Source organism: Petaurus breviceps, unplaced genomic scaffold, assembly GCF_028583685.1.
Source record: "Petaurus breviceps papuanus isolate PSGF00001 unplaced genomic scaffold, PetGlider_PUasm1.0 551, whole genome shotgun sequence".
In the NCBI taxonomy this organism is placed as follows: domain Eukaryota; kingdom Metazoa; phylum Chordata; class Mammalia; order Diprotodontia; family Petauridae; genus Petaurus; species Petaurus breviceps.
The window spans coordinates 1,990,784-2,013,149 of record NW_027186372.1 but is presented as its reverse complement, the minus strand read 5'-3'; the positions used below and the strand labels follow the sequence as shown (position 1 = coordinate 2,013,149).

General features: G+C 38.2%; 1 long non-coding RNA gene and 1 pseudogene across 3 annotated transcripts in view; both read left to right on the top strand.

Annotated features, from left to right (window-relative positions):
- LOC138172614 (uncharacterized) overlaps positions 1–22,366 on the top strand; it is a 56,504-nt gene that overhangs the window by 6,313 nt on the left and 27,825 nt on the right. The window lies entirely within an intron of this gene.
- On the top strand, positions 4,105–6,054 carry LOC138172823 (eukaryotic translation initiation factor 3 subunit C-like protein; annotated as a pseudogene).

The following is a 22,366-nucleotide window of genomic DNA, read 5'->3' as shown; positions in this document are numbered from 1 at the left end:
AGCTTTTCTGAGTGTGATATTTTCAGCCAGAACTTTTGCTGCTTGATATAGTGTTCCAAGACCTGCAGTCTTTTAGTATTGCCCCTGCTAGGTCTTGTGTGTTTCTAATTGTGACACCACCATATTTAAATTGTTTTTTTTTCTTTTTGCTCATAATATTTTATCTTTGAGCTGGAGTTTGGGATTTGACTATAATATCCCTGTGGGTTTTCCTCATTGGATCTCTTTCAAGTGGTGATTGGTAGATTTTTTTCTATTTCTACTTTCTCTTGTTCTAATGCTTTAGGACAATTTTCTTTAATCATTTCTTGTACTATTTGTATCGATTCTTTTTTTTATTATAGTATTGAAGTAATCCAATTATTCAGGCAAATTCCTAAAAAAAAATTTTCTACAGTCATTGCTTCTACTTATTTACCTCTCACCAATCCTTGACTTTATTCATTTAGGCTTATGAGCTCATTACTAACCGAAAAAGCCCTCTCTGAAAAATACCAGTGAACTCTTAATTGTCTAATCTGATTTTTTTCCCCTCAGTTCTTGTATTTCTTGGCATCTCAGTAGCATTTGACACTATCAATTAACTTTCCCTCCTATATTCCTTCTTTTCTTTGTGGCACTACTCTCTCTTGGTTCTCCCCCGACTTATCTGACAGGTTCTCCTTAGTCTCTTTTCATACACTTTCACCCCTATGATATCTACTAATTCTTGGTATACCCTAAGGGTCTATCTTGTATCATCTCTCTCTCTCTCTCTCTCTCTCTCACACACACACACACACACACAGAGACACACACACACACACACACACACTTCATCAGTTCCCATGGGCTTAATTATATCTCTATGCAGATAACTAGCAGATTTCTATATTCTGCCTTTCTTTCTCTTGAGAACCATTGCTATTGGAGCTGCCTGTTGGAAATTTCAACCTGTATGACATCGATATGTTTAGAATAGAAAGAATTATCTTTTCCTCAAAACCCATTCCATTTTCAAACTTCCGTGTTTCCATAGAAGGTACCACCATTCTTCCCATCTTTCAAGTTTGTAACCTTAGCATTATCTTTAATTCCTCACTCTCTCTTACCCAACATATCTAATTATTTGCCAAATCCTGCAATTACTGCCTCCATGGAATCTCTCATTGTATCCATTCTCTCCTCTGACACAGCTAGCACCATAGTTCAGGCCCTTGTTGACTCTTGTAGCAAAGTGATTTTGAAATCTGTATCTTTGTTCTTGGGGCTACTGCTTTATTTACTATACCACCCCTCTGCCAGTAGCTACCTAAAGAGCTTTATTTTTCGCCTTTTATTTTGTTATTATGTACTATTTCTGTTTGTCTTATTCTTCTACTAGACTTACAGCAGTGATTTTATCTTATGTAAGCTTATATGCTCCAAATACTTAACAGTGTACTGTACACAGTAGGTATTTAATAAATATGTGTTGAATTTATTGTTAATTCTATTTTGCCTCATAAAATTTCTTAAGTATCTAGTTATTCGATTTCAAGACATGAAATATTTAGACTAGACACCAGGTGGTAGATTATGTCAAGATATGCCAAAGATATGCCAACATTAGTTTCTTGAGGATGACAAAAGATATTCCTATCCCCATTTCTAGTAGAAATAGGCTAAATGGGACAATCGTAGCATAGCAATGAAAAGGATAGGAAATGGAAGACCACTTAGTCAAACCCATTAACTTTGCAGATAAATTGAAGTCCGTAGAGGTGGTATGATCTGCCTAAGATCCCATAGCTGTTAAATAGCAGAGCCAAGTTTTGAATCTCCATCCTTTAAGTCCAAAACCAGTGTTCTTTCTGTTATATCTCCCTGTGATTAGAGTTTGGGGAGCTCCTCCCAGAACCTTCATTTAAAAACAGTGCCCCGGCCTTCTATCCCTTTATTTCCCACCATGCTGGACTCTCCTGAACCTCTCCATCATGCCCATATACTGACTGCCTTCCCTTATTTCCTTTCAACTTCCTATTGTATGTTGTCTTTCCCATTAGAAGGTTAGCTTCTTAAGAATAGGAACTGTTTTTCTTTTTGCTTATATTTGTATTCCTAACCCTTTGCACAGTGCCTGTCAGATAGTTAGTGCTTAATAAATGCTTGTAAATTGTCTGACTGACTATAAAATGCAAAATCCCAATTCTTTTAGCTAATATTCCTAGACATATACCCATAATCTCTTTGCTAGATCTTTTACATCTAATAATAATAGTAATATTCAATTTCTGTATCACTTTTATGGTAAAAATTAGTTTTCTCACAACCAACAAGGAAGTTAGAAAATGTATAATTCTCTTACAAAAAAGGAAACTGAGTAAAATAACTTGCTCAAGATCTAAGGGACAAGGCTGGGAGTTGAGCACACATACTCTTGACTTTAGAGCTCCTTTCAGTGAACAACACTGAAGATGTTTCTTCTTCCTCTAGAGGAAATGTTTATATGTATGTGTGTGTATATATAGACAGGCATATACATATATGTGTACACATGTATGTTATATGTGTAGGTATGTATGCATGTGTATATGTGCATGTGTGTAAATGTATATATTAATATGAATATATGCATACACATATCTCACACACAAATAGGAGTTGCCAGGTCTAAATGATTATTAATGTAATTTTTCTTCTCTAAAATAAGTGTAGTCAATATTTCCCCAAGAACTAAAAATGCTAAATGATAATCATGAGGATCATTGAAATAACATATCCCTTATCACTCATCACTTCAACTACTATTATAGCCTTCTAACTGTCCTCCCAGCCTCCAGGCTCTGTCTCTCATCTCTGGTCTGTTATGCACAGCTCTGCCAAAATCTTTATATAGGCCTAACCACTCCCTTCCCGTGGTGCTCAACAACCTCTTTGCCTATAGAATTTCCAAATTTAGTCTACTCAATTGGAAAGTAGTCTGGCAGAAATTGGACTTAGGCCAACACCCTATATTATAGTCCACAATATGTTCTAAATAGTTATGTTCCCTTAATATTAAAAATCACACTATAAAAAATAGAAAATAAGCAGATTACATACTTATATAAAGATTATATACTGTAAATAAAAGACATATTCTTAGGCAAACAAGAGATGAGGGCGATTATAAAAGAAAATAAATAACTTTGATCACATGAAACCAGAAAGCTTTTGTACAAACAAAATGAATGCACCTAGGATAAGGAGGAAAGTGGTCATATAGGAAAAAAAAAAAAAACCTTTTTATCAAGTTTCTCTGATAAGGGTTTGATATCCAAGATATAGAAACAGATATATTGGTAAAATCAAAAAGCCATTCCCCAATATATAAGTAGTCAAAGGATATGAACAAACAGTAACTCAGAAGAATTGTAGACTATTAAAAATCATAGGAATGAGTGTTTTGTATCACTAATAATAAAAGAAATGCAAATCAAAACCCTGAAGTGTCACCTCACACCCCACAAACTGACAAAGGTGGCTAAAGGTGATAATAGTCAATGTCAAAGGGGGTTTAGAAAGATTCTCCCTCTGGTTAATTGTTGGTGGTGTTATGAAAAGGAAAACAATTTTGATTTATATAAATAAAATAATTAAAACATCCATACTACTTGACTAATAGAATCTATTACTATGCTTATACTCTAAGAAGGTGTAAGATAAGAAAGCCCCTATATATAACAAAATATTTGTGCTACCACTTTTTCATGTGTGATAAGAAATGATGAATACAAAGAAGCATGGAAAGATATAAATGACACCATGCAGAATGAAGTAACCACAGCTAAGAAAACAATATATATACAATGACTACAAAGGAAATTTTTAAAAAACGACAATTAAAAACAAATATTGCAAAATTATAAAGAACGATCATGGCTCCAAAGAAGAGATATGAGTGAGATTCATCCACTCCACTTCTTTGCAGTTGGGAGAAGTCCATGAGTGTAGTCCATTGTATATTATTTTCAGACTTTTTTAATGCATTGATCAGTTTTGTTGATTTTTTTTTTTCCTTTTGAAATATTATGTGTCGAATCTTTCTCTCCCATCCAATTCGACCAATGTCCATGCCTTCTTGTCTCCTGGGACTCTGCCTCCATGTCATGATTTTTCAATGCCGTCTCAGACAATGAGTCTAAGTCTCCCTGTCCAGGGAGGACCTGGCACTCTAGGTGGATAACTATGGCAAACAGCCATTGCTGCTAAGTGAAGATAAGAAGGACTCTAAGTGGGTTGTAAGAAGTGCCAAGGACAAAAGATTTGAGCACCTGACCAACCTTTTCCAGACCATCTGTAATGTCATGAAGATTTGGGATGTCACTAAATGTCTTGAGAAAATTGAGCTACTGGGAAAGGCATTTGGAAAGGCCAGGGACATGGTGAGCAAAGAGGGTGTCCCCCAATTCTACATCTGCATCCTGACTCATCAAGAGGACTATCTCAGTGACCTATGGAAGGACAAGAAAGGAAAGAATAAGTGACCAAGAACAGTGCAAAGGTTCTGAGCACCATGTGTCAGAACATGCATAAATATAATTGGGATTATGAAGCCCAGATCACCAACTATAAGCAGAACACTGAGCAGTCTTCAGATGAGGACATGGAGAAAAATGAAGACACGGAATGTTCTTCCTCTTCAGATAAAGATGAAGATGGTCCTAGTGCTACACGTTTCCTGAAGAAGTCTGAGGCATCATCTGTGGAAAGTCACAAGTTCCTCAAGAAGATGGAGGATGAAGATGAGGACTCTCAGGATTTAATCAATGATGACGATTGGGGTTCAGATTCCACTTCCTCAGACTCTTACTCAGAAGAGAATGATGGGAAATATACTTTGTTAACTTCCAAGTTACTTAAAAAAGAGAGCAGTGTAAACAAAAAGGCTTCAGAGAAGAAGTGAAGAGAGAAAGTCAAGAGAAATCATGACTTAAAATCCAATTTCCTAGATGGTGAAGAAGAGGAGGATAATGAAAGGGAGTGGTGTGGGAGAGGGTTCAAGGCAGGGTACCACTCAAAATTTAGGATGTTTGCCAAAGGAATAGAGATTATCCATGCGATTATAGTAAAGAAGTTTAATGAGATCCTGCAAGCTCATGGCAAAAATGGAACTGATCATGCAACCCAAATTGACCTGCTGCAACTGCTGGTTCAGATTGCAGAAGGAAATAATCTAGGGTAAGGAGTTATTGTTAAGATCAAATTCAAAATCATTGCTTTTTTCTATGACTATAATCACAACCTGGCCATGTACATAAATCTAGAGAGATAGCAGAAGTGCTCAGACTCCATCAATGAATTGATAAATATCTTATTTGCAAATCTCAGCAGCTCTATTGGACAGAATATCCTGGAAGAGAGAGCAGCCACTTCACGTTCGTGGTTGTATCCTAACTCTCATAGAAAGGATAGATGAATAGTTTACCCAAATCATGCAGAACACAAATCTTCCTTCCCAAGATTATGTGGAGCATCTTAAGATGAGACCCATGCCTGTGCCATTATTGAGTGCACTCAGCACTACCTGTGGTTAAAAAGGAACTGAGATCTGCTGTACAACTCTTTGTCATATGCACCATAACTACTATAAGTTTGACTATAACACCCAACAGCAGCGCCTTGTTACCTTGGTCCTCAAAGTCAGAACAAGATCAGACTGAAGTTGAGGGGTAGAATTCAGCTGTTCTGATGGGGAGGTTTCGCAAGTACATATAAACCAAGGATTTGACAGACAGAATTTGTACATGTGTAATCCTCTGCCACATCTACCATCATGCCCTTCACTCTTGAGCCTGGTACTAGGCTTAAGACCTCATGCTCATGAGCCACCTGCAGGACAACATTCAGCATGCAGACCTTCCTGTGCAGATCCTTTATAACCATTCCATGGTGCAGTTGGGCATCTGTGCTTTTCACCAGGGCCTAACCAAGGATGCACACAACGTTCTCCTGGAAAATCAGTCTAGCGACCATGCTAGGGAACTGCTATGGCAGAGTCTACTGCTCAGGAGCCTGCAGGAGCAAAGCCTGGAACAGAAGATGGAGCTTTGATACCATGTGCCCTTCTACTTTCTATTTGGTATCTACCATGCTTCTAGAGATCCTATACATGGCAGCCCATGAAGTGACGCTCAGAGGCACTGTATTAGCAGCCCCACTAGCACACAGGGTGTGTTGCTAGCCCAGGTTCTTTGATCTGCTTTTCTAAAGGAAAGACAGCTTTAAAGGGGTCAACAATATTACTTTAATTAACAAACAAATAAGTAGTCTAAGAAAGAATCCAATAGACAGGGCTCCAACTATCTAACCAGAGTAGTAGGTACCTAATCACAAGACCAGGGAGCACCAACATCTGGGTTCAGGCACAGTTGGGGTTGGGGGGGGGAAGGGGAAGGCTCATTAGCAACGGCTACCAGAGTCTCATCTGACCAAGTCACAAAGAAACATTCTTCCCTTGAGGGAGCCCCAAAGCGAAATACCAACCTCCCAGTATATATAGTTTTCAAGTCTGCCTCAGAGTCAAAAGGCATCATAACACATATGACTCAGTGCCTAATTGGCCCAGTGCCAAAAGGTGTGAAAGTCTTCCTGCAAGCAAGCCTCACCCTTAAGCAAGCTCCTCCCTCAAGGCAATATAAATCTCCCTGAATTACCTGATGGGTTCTATGTGACTCAGGATGTGCCACAACTATGAACTGAGCCTAAGTTCAAAGCAGCAAGACATCTGTGTTTGAAATACTTGGGTACCTTTAGACCTGGGAACATGGCCCATGTTCCAAGGGGAAAAAGGGAGATGTGGTCCCATAGGCTTATTAATGGAAAGGGAATAACGTGTATTCCATTAACCCTACAGGCATAGCAAACATTTCTACCACCATTTGCAAGTGGATGAGCAGCAACCCTTGCTCAGTCCCCCTGAATCAATGAAGGAACATTTAGCAGCAGCTTCTAAAGTCATGAATATGGGTAACTGAAAGACTTACCACAGTTTTATTATCAAGGAGATGAATAGAAAAGTCTGAGATTTGTTCACTGAGGCCAACAAATTTGAGACCATGCTAGCTAGGAAGATCCAGGAAGAGTTATTGTGTTCCTATCTTTTCACCTGCACCTGTGTCTTTGACATTATTAACGTAGAGACATGATACGTTCTAGCTGGATCTGCCCACTCTTCACTTCATCATCAACAAAATGATTATCAACGAGGAGCTTATGAACTCTTGGGACCAGCCAACACAGACAGTCATGACATACCACATTGAACCAACAGCCCAGCAAAACCTGGCCCTGCAGCTGGGAGAAAAGCTGAGCAGTTTGTGCCAGGCTAACTGTGGAGGTTATTTTAGAGACCAGAAAGATGAGTCAGGGAGGCTATCATCAACAGCCATCACAGACTAGAGTAGTTAAAAGTCTATATTGTGTTTGAAAAGAAAACTGTGTTATATGGGATAGCTCTTGGGGGAGGAGAGTATTGGGAGAAATTTTGGTGATCAGTGAAACAAAAGACATCTCTATCAATGTATAAGATGTATAGAAGGGAATAGAATGAACTTCAGAGGGAAATACAAATAAGCAAGGAAGCTTTGAAAGCAGCAAGTATTTACATACTATTTTTTTAAGCAATCAGTACATTATGGAGATTATTAGTTTCCTATATAATCCTCTTTTTCTATTCTACCTTGTATGAGAAAATGTTCATTAAATTCAGTATAAAAATGTTTTTTTAAAGATTAACTAGAGTAAATTCTGGATGAAGTATACAAAGCAAAGAGAATGTGACCTGTTTAGGCCAAGTACCCAAGCCTGGATCTAGTTCCTGCGAGGATAGAGCTTAGAGTGACTTCATACCATGGGCTACATAGATATCTATAATATATATATATATCTATAATATATATATATATATATATATTTGTAAAAAATGGAAATGGACAATGACTTGAGCACAAAATGGAACAAGAGGAGATGGATGGGATGGATCTTATTATGGAAATTTTAAATTTCTTTTATGATTTTAAGCTTCTCTTAAGTACAAAAAAGAACCTCATGTTTTTAATGCCATTTTTTTTTGGTGGTACTGTTGTATGGCTGTGAATTGTGGTATACCATTTACTGAATTTAAATTGAAAATTACCTGAAGAGCATTGGGAAAGTACATGGTGAGTAGAAGCCGAATGCAATACATTACAAGCAAGTATGAAGGAGAAACAGAATAAATGGTAACATCAGAGTTGGTCATGGGGCAACAGTAAGGAATATTCATTGAACAGTCCGTGTGCTCCATTATATCTTCATCTATATCTTCATGACATCACAATAAAGAAAGAAAGGCCATGATCATGTTGGGTGAATCACCATAATGAATTCTGTGACTTGGTGAAGTCTCCTAAACTCTATTGGCCTCATGTTTCTCCATAAAATTAAGAAAATGGACTAGGTGCTCTATTGATGTCCCTTTCAGTTCTAGACCTATGAACCTATTAAATGAACAAGAAGTGTAGAGGAGATGGAAGTATAGCCTAATTGTAATCTGCATTAGTGGAGGGAATACTCATGTCAATGAGATTTCAGATCTATTTGAGTATATGAAGATATTACAAAGTCTGAAGATATTTTAAAATGACTATAATTTGTTATCTCTTTGAAAAAATTCTTTTTCTATTCTTTGACCATTTATCCACTGAAGACTGGGTTACCATCTCAAACATTTGTGTCAAGTGCTTACAAATACTGGACTCTGAGTATTTATTGGGTGTATTTTCAGGAAATATTTTTCTCTGGTGTTTCTTTTTGGCTATTTTGGAGTTTGTTATACAAATTTTTTATTTTGTATAGTGAAATTCATTGCTTTGATATTTTACTTTTTGATAATTTTTTTATCCTTGCAAATTGGAATAAAATATGTCTTCTAAATTTGTTTTCTTTTTTAGCTTTAGACCATTAATCATATTAGAATTTTGTATCTTTTTGTAGTGTGATATGTCTTTTCATTTCTCCCCTGCTGATAGCTAATTTTCCCAACACATTTTATTGAATAATGACTGCTTACCTCAAAGTGTTATAAAATTGGGTTTAACTATTTTTTAACAGCAATTGTGAAACACATTTATTATCTTTAAATAGCAATAGGAAAAGAACAGGGTATAAATTGAAAAGCTGCTTGATGAAAAAAGTTGTCATTACCCTTCCTTGCTGTGTTTTAGTGAATTGAGTTTTTTAAAAAACATTTTATTAAAAAGAATACGTTTTGCCAGCCCTTCTCCAAAACATGTCTCAGATTCCACTCTTCCTCTATACTTTTCACAGCCACCACCACCCCTTTCTAATTCTGCATTTAGGGGGTTGTGTCCTCAAGGCCTAGGACAGTTCCTCACACTTAGCAGAAACTCAATAAATGCCCCTTGATCATGTTAATGATACTGAAGAAAGGGAGAGTTTTGTGGAGCAATACTTCAGCACATACAGATTTTGCAATTAGGTGGCTAATGGCTGCAATAAAATCCAGGGCCTCGTCTTTTACTGTTTTTTTTATTATCCCCCAAAGCTTTAAACACAGTGGCCTATCTGTGGTAGATGCCCGTAGTAGATACAAATCTGCTAAGCTAATTTGCAGAAGACTCCAGAAAGGTCTTCCTGCCCCGAGTCTCTGCCACTGTAGTCGGTCCAAGATAATCTTCTCATTTGCAGTTTTTATGATGTCAGTCCCTATACTGGGATTTACAAAGGCTCTGCCCAAGACAGCCAGCAGCCCCCAGAAACAGGGAGAGCTAATTGTTTCAGCCTCATATAAAGTCCCTCCAGCAACCAGTAATGCCATTTCTCCAAAACTCATTCTCACCCCAACCCGCCCAAGAAGGAAGTCTCTTACTATGTCTCATGCACCTGTCCTGTTTTCTACATTTGCAAAAAAGGCTCTGTCCCATGTCTTTTTTGACAACCCATACTTAATACTTACTATGATATGTTATGGGACAGCTAGAGTGGCTAGAGTGCCAGGTCTCAAGTCAGGAAAACCTAGGTTCAGATCTGCCTCAAACACTTAGTAGCTTGTGTGATCCTGGGCAAGTCACTTGACACTGTATGCCTCAGTTTCTCCATGTGTAAAGTGAGCTAGAGAAGGAAATGGTAAACTACTTTAGTATCTTTGCCAAGAAAACTCCCAAATGGTTCACAAAGAGTCAGACATGACTGAAATGACTGAACAACAAAATAATAGTCTACATACTCCAAGCTTTCTGTGGGCTCTGCTCCACCCTTTAGTAAATTTCCTCCATCACAGGCTCCATGTGACTACATTCAGCCTATTAGGGAGCAGAGTTTATCTTCACAGCAGGGAAGCTTCCTGTGGGCTCTGCTCCACCCTTTAGTAAATTTCCTCCATCACAGGCTCCTTGTGACTACATTCAGCCTATTAGGGAGCAGAGTTTACTTTCAAAGCAGGGGAGGTCTTCAAACTCCCCCCCCTCCCCCCAGGTCTAGTAAGGGGCAGGGAAGATCTTCAAATTCCCATTCTCATTGACAAAGAGTGACTCTCACATAATGTTGCTTTCATCCAACCTTTTGCCCCCATCATGAATTGACATTTCTAAGCATGAAACATAGAAGAAAATGAAAAAGGATGGGGGAATGAAGTGAATGGAATAAAAGCGAAAACTTCTGAGGTGACCTTCCAAAAATCTGAACAGAATTGTAATAAAGTCCCAAAGACTTAGGAACCTGGGCTGGGAGCCTGGGACCCCTGCCTTACTTCCCTGGCCATAAATTGAAGTATCTGCCAAGCTTAGCTCAGCCTAGGAGGGGAAAGCACAGACCCTGCAAATTTAACCACAGGCCCAAATGTCTCCAGGCAGTTAAAAAATTTTTATGATTTTTTTTTTCAATTTTATACTCTCTTAAAATAGTTATATGAAATGAGCTGAGGTTTCATAATGAACTCCAGCTCCTATCACAAATCAATTCTCAAAACAATCCTCCATCATATTTAGTGTACTTACAACTATGCTTTGTCATACTCCCATATTATCAGGTTTAATAAATAAAAGCTCTTTCTCAGCTCTCTTTAAGTTATCACTGTTCACATACAAAGGAAACATCACCCTATATCCCTTACAAAGTAATTTAAACTTTCATATTTATTTATGCCACAGTTCATTTTCTGTTCCATAATATTTGTCCCACCTGAGAATTCTTTTGTTATTTAAATATTTTGGTTTTTTAGTAATTTTATTAAACTAAGGCTATTTTCCTATACTTCTCAAGTATATGAGTATATCATATTGTATATGTATTGCATATGTATACTCATATGGATGATTAAATAAAGACTGTTTATTTCATAAGCCAGATTTAGTGAGTTGTTAACAAATAAATGAAGATAAGCCTATAAGTAAGAGTCCTCAGTCTATTTGCAAGTATTAAGCACTATGTGCCAAGGGGACAGCTAGGTCCTACAATTGATAGAGTGCCAACCATGAAGTCAGGAACACTCATCTCCTTGAGTTCAAATCTGTCCTCAGACCCTTTCTAGCTGTGTGACCCTAGGCAAGTCACTTAACCTCATGCGGCTCAGTTCTTCCTCTGTCAAAAAAAAAAAATAGCTGGAGAAGGAAAGAGCAAAGCATGCTCGTGTCTTTGCCAAGAAAAGCCCTTGGTTAGTTGTCATCCTTCATTCCCTAAGAGGACCAAAATGGCCTGACTATGCTAAAGTCAAGTTTCGGTGTGTCCAACTGTGATTGGTCAAACCGATTCGAGCTCGAATGCTCTACCACAGCTCTGGCACAAGTAGTTCATGGGAACATTTGGGGTGGATTCTCCAAATTTTCACATCCTGTATTTTCTTTGAGCTGTATCAATTCTGCTTTGCTCATAGAGCACAGCACCTTCTCTGATGTGGTCACACCATGCTGTGTGGTCCTGAGCCAGTGGCTCCCATATCACACAATCAATTCCAAAGTTCTTGAAACTTTGAGAGTGTCCTCGTATAGCTTCTTCTGACCACAATGTGAATGCTTGCCCTGTGTGAGTTCTCTATAAAAGTCTTTTCGGCCAGCATATATTTTGCATTCGAGCAATATGGCCATGCCATCAGGGTTGCACTCTCTAAAGCAGAGTTTGAATGCTTGGCACTTTAGTTCGAGTAAGAACCTCAGTATCTGATACCTTATCCTGCCAGGTAATCTTCAGAATCTTCCTAAGACAATTCAAATGGAAGCGATTCAATTTCCTGGCATGGCGCTGGTAGATTGTCCTGGTTTCCCCAGCATACAACAATGAAGTCAGCACAATGGCTCTGTAGACTTTTGGTAGTAAGTCTAACACCTCTTCTCTCCCTTTTCTTCAGAGCCTCCCAAACACTGAGCTAGCTAGCTCTGTCAATGTGTGCGCCAACTTCATTATCAATGTGCACATACCCAGCAAGTGCACTACCAAGGAAAGGGAACTTTTCTATAGCATTCAGAACTTCTCTATTTGCTATAACTGATGGTTCCATGCATGGGTGGTGTCGCGGCAGCTGATGGAGCACCTTCGTTTTCTTGGTGTTAATTGTTAGCCCAAGCAGCACAGAATTGAGCCACACTTTGTTGCACCTCAGCTTCAGAGGTTGCATGGAGGGCACAATCATCTGCAAACAGAAAATCATGTGCCAACACTCCCTCCACTTCAGTCTTGGCTTGCAGCCTCTTCAAATTGAAGAACTTATCATCAGTACAGTAGCTGACTTGGATTCTGTGTTCATCTTCATTGAAAGCATTTGACAACATGACTGACAACGTCATCCTAAAAAGCATGGGAGCAAGCACACAACCTCGTTTCACTTCATTGGTAACTGGGAAAGCATGAGAACATCATCCATTATCTAGAACCCTGGGCAAGCATGCTGTCATTAAATCGACATACAATGCTGGGTAATGAAGAGTTGAACACAGATGAAACAACTGAACTATAACAACAATAATGTGACAGGTGCTGTGCTTTTAAATACTAGGGATATAAAGAAAGAGAAAAAAGACACACTTTACCCTTAAAAAGCTCACACTCTAATGAGGGAGATGTTCAAATAACTATGTACAAAATATACAGTGTAAGCATAAGGCAATCTCAGAAGTGAGGGGTTGGAGGGAAGGGTTACTGATTAAAGGCATCCTGAAAAATATGGGTGGAGATTCAGGTATTAGAGATAGAAGTGTAACCTGAGCCCCAAAGGGCCAATTGTATGGGACTTGCTCCTCATTGGCAGAGATCAATGTCTTTGGCCTACTTGAGTGGAGCTGGTTAAAAAAAAAAAAAAAAAGGAGAAAGGACAGATCATTCAGATTATTCATTAGGCTCTCAAGTCTCTTTAGACTCTTCTGGCTTCCAGCTTTTTTTTTTTTTTTGGCTTTTTGGAGGGGGCAGGGCAGGGCAATTGGGATTAAGTGACTTGCCCAAGGTCACATGGCTACTAAGTGTTAAATGTCTGAGGCTCAATTTGAACTCAGGACCTTCTGACTCCAAGGTTGGTATTCTATTCACTGTGCTATCTAGCTGCCTCTGGCTTCCAGTTTTGAGAAAAAAAATGGATGATGCCAATCCCATTTCAGGCTACTGGAGAAAAAAAGCTTTTGGGAAGAAACCACCATGAGAGTAGCTACTGATCTCCATCATATCCCTATGCCCAGCTTGCTACACTAGAGACTTTGCAGAATTACCCTTTGGGTGAGATCTGGAACTCTCTCATGGAGCTTCTGCACTCTGTATTGCCTGGTATATATTTTCTTATGTATATTTTCTCTGATTTCTCTTTTGCTATTGACTTGGATATATGGGTTTCTTTGCTTTTTGCTCCGTGTATTCATTGTGAAACTGGTATTTGGTAGAAAGGAAGTCAAGCCTTGGAAATAAAGTTTGGAGTCTTCCTTTCCCCATCAAAAAACAGTAATCAGGAGTTTGGCTCAAACCTGAAAACTACATCTCCCAGATTAACAATATTTAAGGGAGAGGTATATGTGCATGTGTATATATACACATATATACATATAGAATATATAGACTATATGTACATCGTATATACATAATATACACATACCATATACACACATACGTATGCCATATATACTATATACGTAAATGTACTTGTGTGTATATATTTATATGTATGTATGTATGTATGTGTATATGTATGTATTTATTGACAATATTTGAACCCCAGTAAGGGTCAAAGCCTGAACTAATCAATCAGACTGCTTTGCTTTGCCCTAAAATTGCCCTTTCCTGTATTAGCAACTTCAAAGACCAGATAAGGCTGAATAATGGGACTTCTCTTATCTCTCTTAGAGGTGTGTGCTATTTGGGGGAGGCTCAGGTATCCTGGGATCATAATTTCCAACTGACACTACTTTGTTAATTGTCGTGTCAATTTGTATTTACAACTTATTCAACTAAGAAACTTCCTTACTAAAAACATATGGAGACTATGAATCTGAGGACATAGACATCCTGGGACCATCCTAAAACATATAAAAACTTTGTCATTCTTGTATCAGGCAGTCAGAACTTATGTTTTGGCTCTGTGCAGCACATATGTGCTAGCTTTAAGGGAATAAATGACATAAAATATATATCACCTAACCTGTTTGCCTCTTTTAACCAAACTTTCAGGTCGTCTGTGTGTGTGTGTGGGGGGGGGGTGTTTGTGTATAAATACTAGCTCTATACTCTCTTTCCAAGGAGAGTAGAATGGCCAGGTTCTGGCCCCAATTCCCTGCCTTCCCTGTTGGTAGGAATTACAGTCTCCCTTAGAGAGTGGAAAGAGGCACACAGATGAATCTATCTATTCCATCTACCTGCGAGCCATATATGACACCCTATGCTATATGTGGGAGACAGCCTTTTCACTACAGGCTGAGTTGTGAGGCAGAGATTAAAGAACCTGGCAGAAGAGGAAATATTTAACAGTAAAAGAAAAGCAGCTTCATGAGGGATATTTGAAGAATTCAGAGCAGAGCAGTCAACTGACAATGAGGCTTCTGTTGCTTGTTCTTGATTGGCTAAATAGATGGACTTCTGCTCTTGCCCTTCAGAACTCCCTAATGGTTGCAGCAGTTTAAGACTGTCAGAAGCACCTATTTCTCCATGTTGCACCCTTCTAGTTGGAGAAGGAAAAGCAAAAGAGGGGGGAAGACAAACTCTGTAGCTGCTTTGCTGTATAGGAATAGAGGCTAAAAATCTAATTGGGTGATGCAGAATTCTAGTGATGAAAGTATTCGCTGTTAGTTTGCTTTGCGCAGAGTCAATTTGAGCTATTTTGCTAATAATCTCAATGCTGTTCAGTTGATATAGTGATTGGTGTCCTATTTGGGCTGCAATGTAGTAGACAGAAAAATTGCCAGCTTTGCATTCCTCTGACTTCAAAGGAACGATACGCAATTTAATAATGCAGCACTTTTCCAACACCCTTTTAAGGGTGATTAAGCTTGTAAATGCTACATTAGTTCAAAAATAAAAGAGAAGAATATTTGTCTCTAGAAAGCACTACCGGCAGACAAACAGCATAGAAATGTCTTCCTGTGGTTCATGTGTTCCTGAATGAACCAATGTCATCAAAGCCTGCAGTCCAAAGTTATGAGTTATATTAAGCACATGGGTTTTGCCCCCTTCTATGCTTTCCTATCAGGTCTCAGTGCCTACTAGATGTGAGCCCACTCTCCTCTACAGACATTAGTAGGAGAGTGTGCCCCTGGTTTATGTGTAAATTGTAAAGTATTTATTATGCCTAAATTTGCTTTAATTTCAGTGCATGTGATATTAGTATTTCTTTTTTTTAGGTGTTTAGTAAATGTTTATTTTCTGATTGGTTTTGTATCATTAGAGTTGTTTCTATAAATGTTTTTACTTTACTTCTTTTTGGCCTCATTTCTAAGTCAATAGTTAGGTTTGAGATTTAAATGTCATAATTTAAGTAAATGGAAGGGCATCAGTAACACTACTCAGGGGTTAGAAGAATGAATTGAATCTATTCCCCTTCAGCATGAGAGCCTGAGAGAATTTATCTGTATCCTGGAGCTCCTTCATGAAAGCTTACACCTGCCGAAGTGAGAGTAGTTTAGATCAATCAAGGTAGCCTAGTCATTCAGGAGGATTGAAGTTCTGCTCCATGGGTATAGATAGAAACGCCTCCCCTCCCAGACAGATTCTTCTGTGAAGGCAATCTAGGCAATCTTTTGCCTCAGTTCTTACCTAGCCTTTAATTACTGAATGGGTATTGGTTCAGACAAACTGAGACCTGGGAAAGAACCTAGCTTAAAAAGGCCAAGGTCCCCCGCTGTATTCTGGGCCATTGCCAGTTGTCCTGACATGTCATGCCACTGGACTCTGGAGGACAGAATGAGGCTGATGACTTTGCACAGCTCTGCCTCACTTAAATCCAGATTACTTCACCCTTCTGATATCATTGGTACTCTTTGAGAAGGAAGGGTGAACAATAACAATTAACTGGGGTACCGTATATCTGTCCCAGGCCGACCTATTCCTGCCTCCCTTCCTTCTCCACTTCCACAGGTAAATTCACATTACATAAAATCGCTAAGTAGAAGTCTACAGAATATTCCACTTACAAAGAGAGAACTTTCAGTGCTTTAAACGTATATGACACTGACTGGAAGCTACTTTGAGATTTTCCTCCCTATATTCTACATATGTGGAGGTTTATAGCCTGGGAAGTTTGTTTAAGCTAGAAATTCTCCATCTGGAGAAATAACTGAGCCATTCCCCTCAGAAGTCTTCCCCTTTGTCTCCCTCACTTCCCAGGGCTTTATCCTCTCAACAAGCCCCACCACTACTTGTTCAAAGGAATTGTAACATATACTCCTTATCCAGAACCTCTGTTTGGTCTCTTTGCTGATTCAAGTTAAGGGTGGTGACCTACTTTCTGCTAGGACAGAGGATTTTTATCAATATAAAAATTCAACAGATGAATAGGAGGAACACCCTCTCTTACTATCCAAAGAATCAATTATTATTACAGTTTAAAAAAATAGTGAAGGCATTTAAAAAAATGATTGCAATGGTACTATGATTGAGCATCCAGAATTTGGAGAAGCAATTCAGCTAGAGGGCTAAGAACACATACCAGTTTCTTTTCAAGATTGGACTGTCTAAAGATGATCAGCTGACAATTAGTGGATTTTAAGTCCCTGTGGCTCATTGAAGCTTAAGGCAAGATTTCTTGTAATAAATATAAAAATGCCCCCTTTCCCATGTAACATGTTTAAAAACCTCACAGCTTGTATAAAGTAACAGTTTGACACCTGCCTTTTAATTAATGAGCTGATCCTTTTAATAAGCTTAAAAGAGCTGACAAAAAAAATGCAAAGTAGATAGAAAATCATTTCAAGAAGAAGGCTCTAGAAGCTAGAAGGATCAGGGAAGGCCTAATATAGGAGGTAGAACTTGATCTGAGCTTTGAAAGAAGGTAGGAATCCTAAAAAGTGGAGATATTGGGGCAGCTAGGTGGCTCAGTGAATAGAGCACTGGCCCTAGAATCAGGAGGACCTGAGTTCAAATTCAGCCTCAAACATTTAACACTTATTAGCTATGTGACCTTGAGCAAGTCACTTAACCCTAATTGCCTTGTCTTCCCCTATCCAAAAAGACAAAAACAAAGTGGAGATATGGAAGTCCATTTAAGGTATAGTGAAAAGGCATGAGAATGGGAGGTGTAATGTTGTCTGTGAGGAACTGCAAGAAGGCCAGTTGGGCTAGACTGATGTTACTCAACAGAGATTGATATAGATCCCCCCTGAGAAGGTACTCCTTTCTCCAATTCATCCTCTGCCAAAGATACCAAATTCATATTAGAGAAACAGATTTGACTCATGACCCCACTATTCAAAAATCTGCAATGGTTCTCTAGTGCCTGTAAGGTAAAATATAAAGCTCCACTTGACATTTCAGACCTCCACTGTGTAGCTGACTCCTGCCACCTACAATCTCTACCTTCCTTCAAAGTATGGTGCAGGTGAAAACCCCTACATGAGGCCTTTCCAAATTTCACTTCTACTCGCTAGTTAAGAGTACTCTGTCTTAAAATTGCTTTGCAGATAACTTTGCATTTACTTACTTGTGTACAGATTGTATCCCCTAGAAGACTGAAAGCTCCTTGAGGGAAAGGGATCTTTTAGTTTTGTTTAAGACCAAATTTCAACTCAGGAAGATGAGTCTTCCTGACTGCAGGCCTGGCCCTCTATCCACTGTGCCACCTAGCTGCCCTATCCTTAAAGTACTGACTTATTGACATGCATATGTTTTAAAGTGAGTGTTATTTTATTATCTATCAAGTCTTCAAACATAATATAATATTCTTGTTTATCTGTCTCAATGCATTCTTAATTTAGGTTAAACTTTGTTAGGTAACACCAAGTAAATTCCAGATTTCCATGAGCTTATGTTGTATGATGAATTTTATGCCATCTTTTCATTTAAATCTATATTCATCTTTACACATTTGATATTTTCTACAAGAACATATTTTGATCATATTTTTAAAAATTTACAGCTATAAAATTTTAAATAAATTCTATAACTCTTTCCTGAGGAAATATAATCCACTTACATGTAATATTAAAATTGTTAGATTTGACTTATTTATAATTCTATGTTAGATTATTCTGATTTTACCAGAAGGAAATACCAACTTTAATGTTTTTATTTTTAATAATCATAATAGTATCTTTATATAATGTTTACAGAGTACTTTTCTCACATAACCTTTGAGACAGTCAGAATAAGTGTTATTATTTTCATTTTACAAATGAAGAAACTGAAGCTCAGAGAAGTAACTATGACTAAACCAAATAAAACTAAATAGAATTCTTATTTTTTATGCTATTAAATTTTTAAGTATATCTAAAACTTAATTTCTCTACTCTAAGAGGGGAACTTAGTGTTGAACCCTTCTCCCCTCTCTACCTTTTACCCCTGACTTTCCTTTTTTCCTGAAACAATTTTCTAGTTATAATCTACCACACACATACCAAACCATTGGGAGAACTTATCCGTAAGGAATTTGTGACCCAGAACAAGTCAGAAAACTGAGTCTTTGATAATGTCTTCTGAATATTTTCTTCAAGGTCTGCCCCTTAGGAGCTTGACAATTCACTTTTCTTATCTGTTTCTTTTTCATCTAGAACCATTCTGAGCCTTATGATGAACACTCAGGGAATACTTGTTAAGTTGATGTTAACTAGTTTGAACTAAATTTTGAACCAGAGGGATTGAATTTCTCTGATAAGTTATTACCATGTGACCTTAGGTAAGCCAATGAGCCTTTCTTTCTAACCAGCCATAAAATAAGGGGATTCAACTTTATCCATTCTAAGTCTCTTGCTCAAAATTCATAATCTTGTATGAATTTTATGACAAAGTGGCAAAGAATTTCCAATGATTCTCCCTTTACATACTGTAACAGCTGTGTTCTGTTCTTTATATGCTGTTGTACATGTGTCATGTTCTGTCCATTAACTAAGTACTTTACAAGCATCTGAAGGTGTTAATTTCTGAATAAAAAGGGATAATTCTCATGAACAAATACTTTATTGAGTAGAATGTTAAAATGGGAAGATGTAACGAATTCTTATGGAAAGTTGACTAAGATGATTCCTTCTTTTAAAGTAGTTGAGTAATGGGGAATTGAAGTAAGAATATTTCATTTCTTTTGGCATTTCCCAATCTCTTTCAGTTGAACTTGGCCATGGGATGCACTAAGGGAAATTGAGACAGATATTAGGACAAGCAAATCCATATGCACAAAGTTAAAACATCTTTATTCTAAATGGTATCAGATGATAACACACCAGTCACACCACCATACCACAACACATCTGCGAAATGCTTTGAGCATTTAGTTCAATGGTCATTTACCTTCTAACTCCATCTTTGATAATAGGAAGCACTTTATAGAGTTTAAAGCCCTATACAAATGTATGCCATTATTTATCTCTTCATAGATTTAAATACAGTTGACAAACAATGTGCAATAGTGAACAGGGAACTACTGTGAGAAGCCAGAAGGCCATGGTCCAAGTCCTACCTCAGACATATACTTGCTGTCTATGTCACTTAATCTCTCAGTGGCCCAGGAAATTTCTGAAGACTCTAAGTGGCAGAGAAAGTAACAATCTGCCTTGGTACAGGGACTTCTTCATTGTGAGCTCCCTAAACTGATGAAATCACAGGTCAATTAAAAAAGAAGTTTACATAATTGGAATCCTCCGCTAATATCCTTTTCTAATGTTGAGGTAACTGTACTCCCAACTCAAGTTTAGAGTGATTTTCTTTTAGGGACAGCCCTTGTGAACCTGGGTGCTTCATATGTGAAGTGAGACATGACGCCTTGATTTGACTGAGAGGCATTAGACCCCATAACAATGTGTACCTGCACATACCTGCATCCTTAGAGAAAGCTAAAAGCAGAGTCCTCCCAACCCACGGTGAGAGCATGCTTTGTCCTGAAGAATCCATGTACTCTTGTATTCATTTTTTACTTTAATATGTGTAATACCTTCAACTCCTGTTTACTACTTATTTTGATAAAAAGGTATACTATTTGTGATAATCTTTTCTGTACCAAATATTTGGTAGAAAGAAACTAAGCTAACTATTAGAGCAATGAGGGAAAGTAATATTTATCCTAAATCCCCTTATTGCAACCCTAGACTATAGATATATAATGTGTGATAAATAGACATAATTATTGCCCAGTACTTCTCTTGAAGATAAAAGAATGAAGAAAAAATTGTACAGACATGGTGGCTCTGGACCTGCCTGCCCCTCTTACCCAACCTCACTAGGTTGCTGCAGGTATTTTATTCCTACTCTCTGTAAAGTTGGAAATGATAATCTGTTTTGGAGATGAAATAGATGTATTATTAAAGTATTTTTGCTTAATGGGAAGATCTTTCCCATCCATTAATAGACCCATGTGACCTGCTTGAGTCACATGAGTCTGTTGTGGGAGGAGCTTGCTGAACAGGTGGAGCAGGAAAGGTAGATAAAGCAGAGCCCAGAGGAAGTTGGTCAGAGTAGTTAGAGTTGAGAGAGAAGAAGCAGGCAGTCAGAGCTGTGAGTGGCCCTTTGTGCAAAGGCCCCAGCAGGGGAAAGGTTGGGGATGGCGGTGCCCCTTGAATGGTTATTGTATATAACCTCATCACCATTTCTTACCTCTTCCCACCCCCATTGTCCTTATACGTCCTGCCTCCCAAACAATCAGAGAAGTCGGTTCTGAGCTCCAAGGTAGTGGCTAGGTAATACCGTCTCCAAAATACCTTCACATACACTTTTCAACAATGAGTAGTATGATGATCAAGCATGAATGAGTTATGATTATATTATCTTTTCCCCTCAAAATCAGTTCATCATCCAAATAGGAGCTAAAATGATTTTCAAAGAAAAATTCAGACTTAATCTTATCACTTCCCTACTCAAAACTTCATTGGTTCGACATTGACTCCAGGATTGCTGAACTCAGTCATCAGAAGGGGCTACCTGACTCTGGTCCCATTGACCCCATGGTTAGAGCAGTTGGAGCCGATCTTGTGACATCTCTGGAAACTCCCCATTGCTGCACCTGCAACCTGCTGCTCTGATATCTGGTCAAGCCTCCCCAGCTTTCCGTATGGACTTTCAGGTGTTATGAAAAACAACTTTTGTACTAGCTTTGTGAGGCTGTGCCTTCCATAAGACTCCCTCCCTTTGAAGCTATTTAGACACTACCCCCTCTGCCCCTCCAGGAACTCTAGTACTCTGGTACAATTCTTATCCTCAATTGCAATCCCCTCGCCTAAATTAAAGACCCTAGTTTTTGCTGCTTTTGCAGTCTTCCTTTTTCACTTTGACAGGACCAAATATTATTTCATCTTTATCAGAATCTTTTTAATTTTCATTTTTGTGCAAGTCTTGTGTACATAATTTTAGTACTGCTCCATCACTTATATTTTTAAATAAGGAAATACACCTTTGTTATGGGGGAATGTATTCCAAATTTTTTAATGGTAGGAAAATGGAATCAAAGTTTGGAGGCCCTTGGAGAGTGGCTAGTGCCCCTCAGTTTTAAGGATAGACATGCCGAGAGTCCTTTAGTCATTGCCAATGCAGGCAGATAACAAAAGTCAGGCCAGTGTCTTCAGATTAAGATCAAATATTTCTTTTTCTACCTCTAGATTTGGGTAGAGCTGAAAGTCTTCTGTTACAAATAACTGTCTAGGTTAGGTACTTTTCCATGCTTCCAGAGATACTTTCTGCAAATTAATTTGAGCCAGCATAAATGATAACTAAGGAAACAAGATATTCTCTAAACATCTAGCTTGCATGTTTGACTTTATTATGTGTA